At 42.6% G+C, this 7,272-nt stretch overlaps 1 pseudogene; it reads left to right on the forward strand.

The window, feature by feature from the left end:
* The first annotated feature begins 1,957 nt into the window (after window positions 1-1,957).
* LOC142288348 (U2 spliceosomal RNA) lies at window positions 1,958-2,164 on the forward strand (annotated as a pseudogene).
* Window positions 2,165-7,272: the final 5,108 nt, after the last annotated feature.

Below are 7,272 nucleotides of genomic sequence, written 5' to 3' on the forward strand. Positions count from 1 at the left end.
CTACCATGCTCAAACCAATGGTTATCAACCTGCTCAGGACTTTACCCCATATTCCAGATGTGGCCTTACAAGTGATTTATAGAGGGGTAACAATACGTTGGGATCACCGGATCTAATCTCCCTTTTTATACACCCTAAAATCTTGTTTGCTTTAGAATAAACAATAACATCATAAAGGTATAGCAGTACCGTTTCAAAGTTTCGGTGTCCCAAGCAGCATTCCATCAGCCTCTGGAAGGTTCCTGGCAAATTGCACAGCTCGAAGGGCATGCTTTTGAACTCGCAGAGACCCATCGGGGTGGCAAAGGCGGTCTTCTCCCGGTCTGCCTCAGCAACGGACACTTGCCAATAGCGACTAGTGAGATCAAGGGTAGAAAAATAATTTGCAGTTCTCAATGCAGCTAGCTATTCCTCAATACAGGGGAGTGGTGCTGTCCTTCTTCTTTAACAGGACCAACGGAGCTGCCCAGAGGCTACAACTGTCACGGATAACCCCAGCCTCCTTCATGTTGCTCAACATGTCCTTGGTACACTGGTAATGTGCAGGTAGTTTTGGCTTATATCTCTCTTTGATGGGTGGGTGTGCACTTGTGGGGATGTAGTGTTTGACCCCTTTTATTCTTCAAAAGTCTAGCGGATGTTTGCTGAAGACTTGCTCGTATTCTTGCACTAGCCTGTAGACCCCCTTCTTGTGATGTGAAGGTGTGGAGTCAGTGCCTACGTGTAATTCCTTACACCACTCCTCTGGCTGACTTGGTGAGCTGTCACTGAATGGGTGGGCTGAAGCAATGGTGGATGCTGCTGTTTGGATAGCATGTGTATCTACTGAGAACAGCTTATCAATGGTGGCAAATCGGAGCAGCTTAATCTCTTGCTCTCCGCAGTTCAACACTCTCATGGGCACTCTTCCCTTCCATATTAATGAATAAAACTATGATGTAAATAGCATATAGATACCCCACAAATGCAGATAAAAGTAGGTTATGGGAAAAGGGGGAATAGAGAAACAGGAAAATAGTGGAATAAAGTATACCTTCCAGGTGGGAGAGGAAATGGCAGCACAGCCAGTGGAGGTGAAGCAAGGGGAGCCTGCAACTAAAGAGTTGAGAGCGTTATCACATGGTGACTGAGCCTGATTGTAACGGGAGCATAGAGGTGCCGATCCTGTCTTACCTGCGTTGGTGTAGAAGTGGGTGTCCTGTGGTGGAGTCAGCTATGTGCAGTGGTGGCCGTGGGTTCTTTTATGTGCGACCGTAGTAATAGCTGCGCCCACTTCCTGTATGGGAGTGGAATGCAGTGAGGGTAATGGAACGCACGCCTGCGCATTTGTGTTTAACGTCGCGCATGTGCAGAACGGAGAAAAGGCTGCGCTCACTTCCTAATAAAAGGGAGTGAGACGCATCTGGGAAGGGAAGGGAAAAGATTAGGGTTTGGGGATGATGAAAGGGCTTTCTACGGGCAAGGATGGCAAAGGGTGGCAGTGACGGAAAGTCAGGCAGCCTGTCCTGTCCTGTCCTGTCCGTCCGTCTTTTTGTATCATGAATTGGAAAGACTGCAAGGGGGAGGGGAGGTGCTTGTGTCCAAAAGGAGGAGTTATTCAGATTCATTGCAGTGGGCGGCGGCTGCAAAAAGCACCATTCTTCTTGTTTTTGCTCTGCAAAACAGCCTTTTCAAGGGTTGGCTTGGGTGACAAAATGTCTTCTGTAGGCGTGGGTTTGTCTCCCTCTCCCTAAGATGTGTCCGGTATAGGCCAGGGTGCCACTCAAGGCCGTAACCAATTCGGGTTATAGCTTCTCGGCCTTTTGGCTAAGATCAAGTGTAGTTTCGGAGAACGCTACCTTGGTCGGTACTGGAAGGTGCCTGGGATTGCACGTCTGCCGGCCTTGAGGAAGTGTGTGCGCCTTCTGGTGACACATAGCCCTCTCGTGCCTGGACGGTTCCCAGGCAACGGGAGGCGATCACCTTTGTTATTTTGAAGTCCTATTGATAAACAGAAAAAAAAAAAAATTAAATCTGTTCTTATCAGTTTAATATCTGATACGTCCCCTCTCTGGGGACCATATATTAAATGGATTTTTAGAACAAGGAGATGGAAAAAATCTTGCTCTGTCCACTCCACGCATTGACCTGGTATTGCAGTACCTCCAGGACCGGTGCACCCCTTCTTAACCCAGTTTCCAAAAGCAGAGCTCAATTCACCTGATTCAAATGAGCCCCATTAGTGAATAGAAAGAAAGCAAAAACTTTATATGCACCTCAATTTGGCCAATTCACTTTTCACACTTTCACCCTTTTTTTTATCTTTCACACCTTTTACTTGCTTTATTGATGCAAAAAGCTGTGCCAAATAGCAAACTCATCTCCACTCAACTTGACCAACTCTGCTATGTCCCGTGCAGTATCTTATTCTCAGTCTTATCTAGATCATTTGCAATTGAATAGAATAGATCCCTTTTGGCTGCTTATGACTGTGTAAAATATGTAGTTTTACTGGGCTGGGATGAGAGAATCCATTGAAGCATGGTGTAGGGATTGTGGTTCCTGTGTGCTAAGAAGAGAGGCTGGCACCAGCCAGAAAGCCCCATTGCAGCCAATAATCACTTAATAACTTTTTCAACTTGTCATCATATGGGAGGCCTTCCATTCCTTGTAGTAGTCTAGTTGCCCACCTTTGAACTGACTCTAACTTCTGAATGTCCTTTTTAAAATGTGGAGCCCAAAACTGGTTCCCATATTCCAGATGTAGCCTTACAAGTGATTTATAGAGGTGTAACAATACGTTGGGATCACGGGATCTAATCTCCCTTTTTATACACCCTAAAATCTTGTCCCAAGCAGCATTCCATCAGCCTCTGGAAGGTTCCTGGCGCATTGCACAGCTCGAAGGGCATGCTTTTGAACTCGCAGAGACCCATAGGGGTGGCGAAGGCGGTCTTCTCCCGGTCTGCCTCAGCAACGGACACTTGCCAATAGTGACTAGTGAGATCAAGGGTAGAAAAATAATTTGCAGTTCTCAATGCAGCTAGCGATTCCTCAATACGGGGAGTGGTGCCGTCCTTCTTTTTTAATAGGATCAACAGAGCTGCCCAAAGGCTACAACTGTCACGGATAACCCCAGCCGCCTTCATGTTGCTCAACATGTCCTTGGTACACTGGCAATGTGAAGGTGGTATTGGCTTATAGCTCTCTTTGATGGGTGGGTGTGCACCTGTGGGGATGTGGTGTTGGACCCCTTTTATTCCCCCAAAATCTAGCGGGCTTCCCACCGGTAACCCGCTCCCCAGCTTGGATGGATTCTGAGGGAGCCCCTTTTGCCCGCAGGCTCTGGCCCTGGGAACTGTAGCCTTGGCGGTGACTGTGCTTCCCTCTACGGTGTGAGCTGTTGCCTTCAATCGGGTCTTGACTGCTGGGAAACCCTGGAGGTTCCTGTCGCTAACGGATTTGACCGGTTTTACGGCGACTCCTAGCCTGGTCGGGGTCCGTAGGCCCTGCCGGATGGTGCTGGCTTCTCTTCACTCCCCGATCTGGTACCGGCGGGCCACCGCCCATCCCCGGTCCGTACGGTTCACTCCAATCAGCCTCTCCTGCAGAAGGTCACCACCGTCTGCCAACCTTGCTGAGTGCCCGGGCCACACACCCGGACACGGTCAGTCTCCTCTCCTCTTCACTTCTCTAACTCCAAAACTGATCTCTAATCTGACTCCTTTTCCCGCCTCCAGGACTGTGAACTCCTCGGTGGGTGGGATCAACCGCCTGGCCCACCCCCTGGTGTGGACATCAGCCCCTGGAGGAAGGCAACTAGGATTTGTGTTTAGCTTCGGTGTGCCTAGCCGGAGTGTAGAGTGTGTTGGTGTAGTACCTGTGACGACCTGGCTTGTCCAGGGCGCCACATTCCCCTATAGTAAAATGCAGACCGTCCGCGGGCTGCCCGTCCATCACCGGTTTTATTTTCACAACTGAAAAAGAATAAAACGGTAAAACATGTAAAAGCATCATAAACATTTTACAACGGTACAGCTTCCGCTCTTCTCCCACCCAAACAGCCTTTATGTACGTCTCTTCTCAGGGACATCGGAGTGCCACACAATGTTTTACGTAAAATCTTTCATGTATTGATCTCAAAAAGTAACATACATTAGCTCTATCTCACTATTGGGTATGTGCCCTTAACATTTCCGCTATGAAAAATCATTTTGGTGTCATTTTGGAAGGTTTTCTGGTGAGTCCGTAAAAATGGCGTAAAACGCGGACAAAATTATTCACAGCTGTGACTTTTGAGTGATAAATGCTTCAAGGGGTCTTCCCCATGCTGTTGCCATGTCATTTGAGCACTCTTCGGAGACTGCATCTGTTATAGTTTTGGAGAAAAATGTGTTCATTTCATGTATGCGCGAAATGCCTTAAAAATGGCTTTAAAATGGATTTGGAGCATGGAGACGATTATCTCGGGATTGCAAGATAACCAAACAAAACTTTTAGTGGATTTCTACTTATTTTATTAAATATCATCTCCACCAAACAGGACAAGCTTGCATCTGTTATAGTTTTGGAGAAAAATGTGTTCATTTCATGTATGCGCGAAATGCCTTAAAAATGGCTTTAAAATGGATTTGGAGCATGGAGACGATTATCTCGGGATTGCAAGATAACCAAACGAAACTTTTAGTGGATTTCTACTTATTTTATTAAATATCATCTCCACCAAATAGGACAAGCTTGCATGTGTTATAGTTTTGGAGAAAAATGTGTTCATTTCATGTATGCGCAAAATGCCTTTGAAATGGCTTTAAAATGGATTTGGAGCATGGAGACGATTATCTCAGGATGGCAATATAAAAAAACAAAACTTTTAGTGGATTTCTACTTATTTTATTAAATATCATCTCCACCAAACAGGACAAGCTTGCATCTGTTATAGTTTTGGAGAAAAATGTGTTCATTTCATGTATGCGCGAAATGCCTTAAAAATGGCTTTAAAATGGATTTGGAGCATGGAGACGATTATCTCGGGATTGCAAGATAACCAAACAAAACTTTTAGTGGATTTCTACTTATTTTATTAAATATCATCTCCACCAAACAGGACAAGCTTGCATCTGTTATAGTTTTGGAGAAAAATGTGTTCATTTCATGTATGCGCGAAATGCCTTAAAAATGGCTTTAAAATGGATTTGGAGCATGGAGACGATTATCTCGGGATTGCAAGATAACCAAACAAAACTTTTAGTGGATTTCTACTTATTTTATTAAATATCATCTCCACCAAACAGGACAAGCTTGCATCTGTTATAGTTTTGGAGAAAAATGTGTTCATTTCATGTATGCGCGAAATGCCTTAAAAATGGCTTTAAAATGGATTTGGAGCATGGAGACGATTATCTCGGGATTGCAAGATAACCAAACAAAACTTTTAGTGGATTTCTACTTATTTTATTAAATATCATCTCCACCAAACAGGACAAGCTTGCATCTGTTATAGTTTTGGAGAAAAATGTGTTCATTTCATGTATGCGCGAAATGCCTTAAAAATGGCTTTAAAATGGATTTGGAGCATGGAGACGATTATCTCCGGATTGCAAGATAACCAAACAAAACTTTTAGTGGATTTCTACTTATTTTATTAAATATCATCTCCACCAAACAGGACAAGCTTGCATCTGTTATAGTTTTGGAGAAAAATGTGTTCATTTCATGTATGCGCGAAATGCCTTAAAAATGGCTTTAAAATGGATTTGGAGCATGGAGACGATTATCTCGGGATTGCAATATAACCAAACAAAACTTTTAGTGGATTTCTACTTATTTTATTAAATATCATCTCCACCAAACAGGACAAGCTTGCATCTGTTATAGTTTTGGAGAAAAATGTGTTCATTTCATGTATGCGCGAAATGCCTTAAAAATGGCTTTAAAATGGATTTGGAGCATGGAGACGATTATCTCGGGATTGCAAGATAACCAAACAAAACGTTTAGTGGATTTCTACTTATTTTATTAAATATCATCTCCACCAAACAGGACAAGCTTGCATCTGTTATAGTTTTGGAGAAAAATGTGTTCATTTCATGTATGCGCGAAATGCCTTAAAAATGGCTTTAAATGGATTTGGAGCATGGAGACGATTATCTCGGGATTGCAAGATAACCAAACAAAACTTTTAGTGGATTTCTACTTATTTTATTAAATATCATCTCCACCAAACAGGACAAGCTTGCATCTGTTATAGTTTTGGAGAAAAATGTGTTCATTTCATGTATGCGCGAAATGCCTTAAAAATGGCTTTAAAATGGATTTGGAGCATGGAGACGATTATCTCGGGATTGCAAGATAACCAAACAAAACTTTTAGTGGATTTCTACTTATTTTATTAAATATCATCTCCACCAAACAGGACAAGCTTGCATGTGTTATAGTTTTGGAGAAAAATGTGTTCATTTCATGTATGCGCAAAATGCCTTTGAAATGGCTTTAAAATGGATTTGGAGCATGGAGACGATTATCTCGGGATTGCAAGATAACCAAACAAAACTTTTAGTGGATTTCTACTTATTTTATTAAATATCATCTCCACCAAACAGGACAAGCTTGCATCTGTTATACTTTTGGAGAAAAATGTGTTCATTTCATGTATGCGCGAAATGCCTTAAAAATGGCTTTAAAATGGATTTGGAGCATGGAGACGATTATCTCGGGATTGCAAGATAACCAAACAAAACTTTTAGTGGATTTCTACTTATTTTATTAAATATCATCTCCACCAAACAGGACAAGCTTGCATCTGTTATAGTTTTGGAGAAAAATGTGTTCATTTCATGTATGCGCGAAATGCCTTAAAAATGGCTTTAAAATGGATTTGGAGCATGGAGACGATTATCTCGGGATTGCAAGATAACCAAACAAAACTTTTAGTGGATTTCTACTTATTTTATTAAATATCATCTCCACCAAACAGGACAAGCTTGCATCTGTTATAGTTTTGGAGAAAAATGTGTTCATTTCATGTATGCGCGAAATGCCTTAAAAATGGCTTTAAAATGGATTTGGAGCATGGAGACGATTATCTCGGGATTGCAAGATAACCAAACAAAACTTTTAGTGGATTTCTACTTATTTTATTAAATATCATCTCCACCAAACAGGACAAGCTTGCATGTGTTATAGTTTTGGAGAAAAATGTGTTCATTTCATGTATGCGCAAAATGCCTTTGAAATGGCTTTAAAATGGATTTGGAGCATGGAGACGATTATCTCAGGATGGCAATATAAACAAAC

This window comes from Anomaloglossus baeobatrachus, unplaced genomic scaffold (genome assembly GCF_048569485.1).
Source record: "Anomaloglossus baeobatrachus isolate aAnoBae1 unplaced genomic scaffold, aAnoBae1.hap1 Scaffold_82, whole genome shotgun sequence".
NCBI lineage: Eukaryota > Metazoa > Chordata > Amphibia > Anura > Aromobatidae > Anomaloglossus > Anomaloglossus baeobatrachus.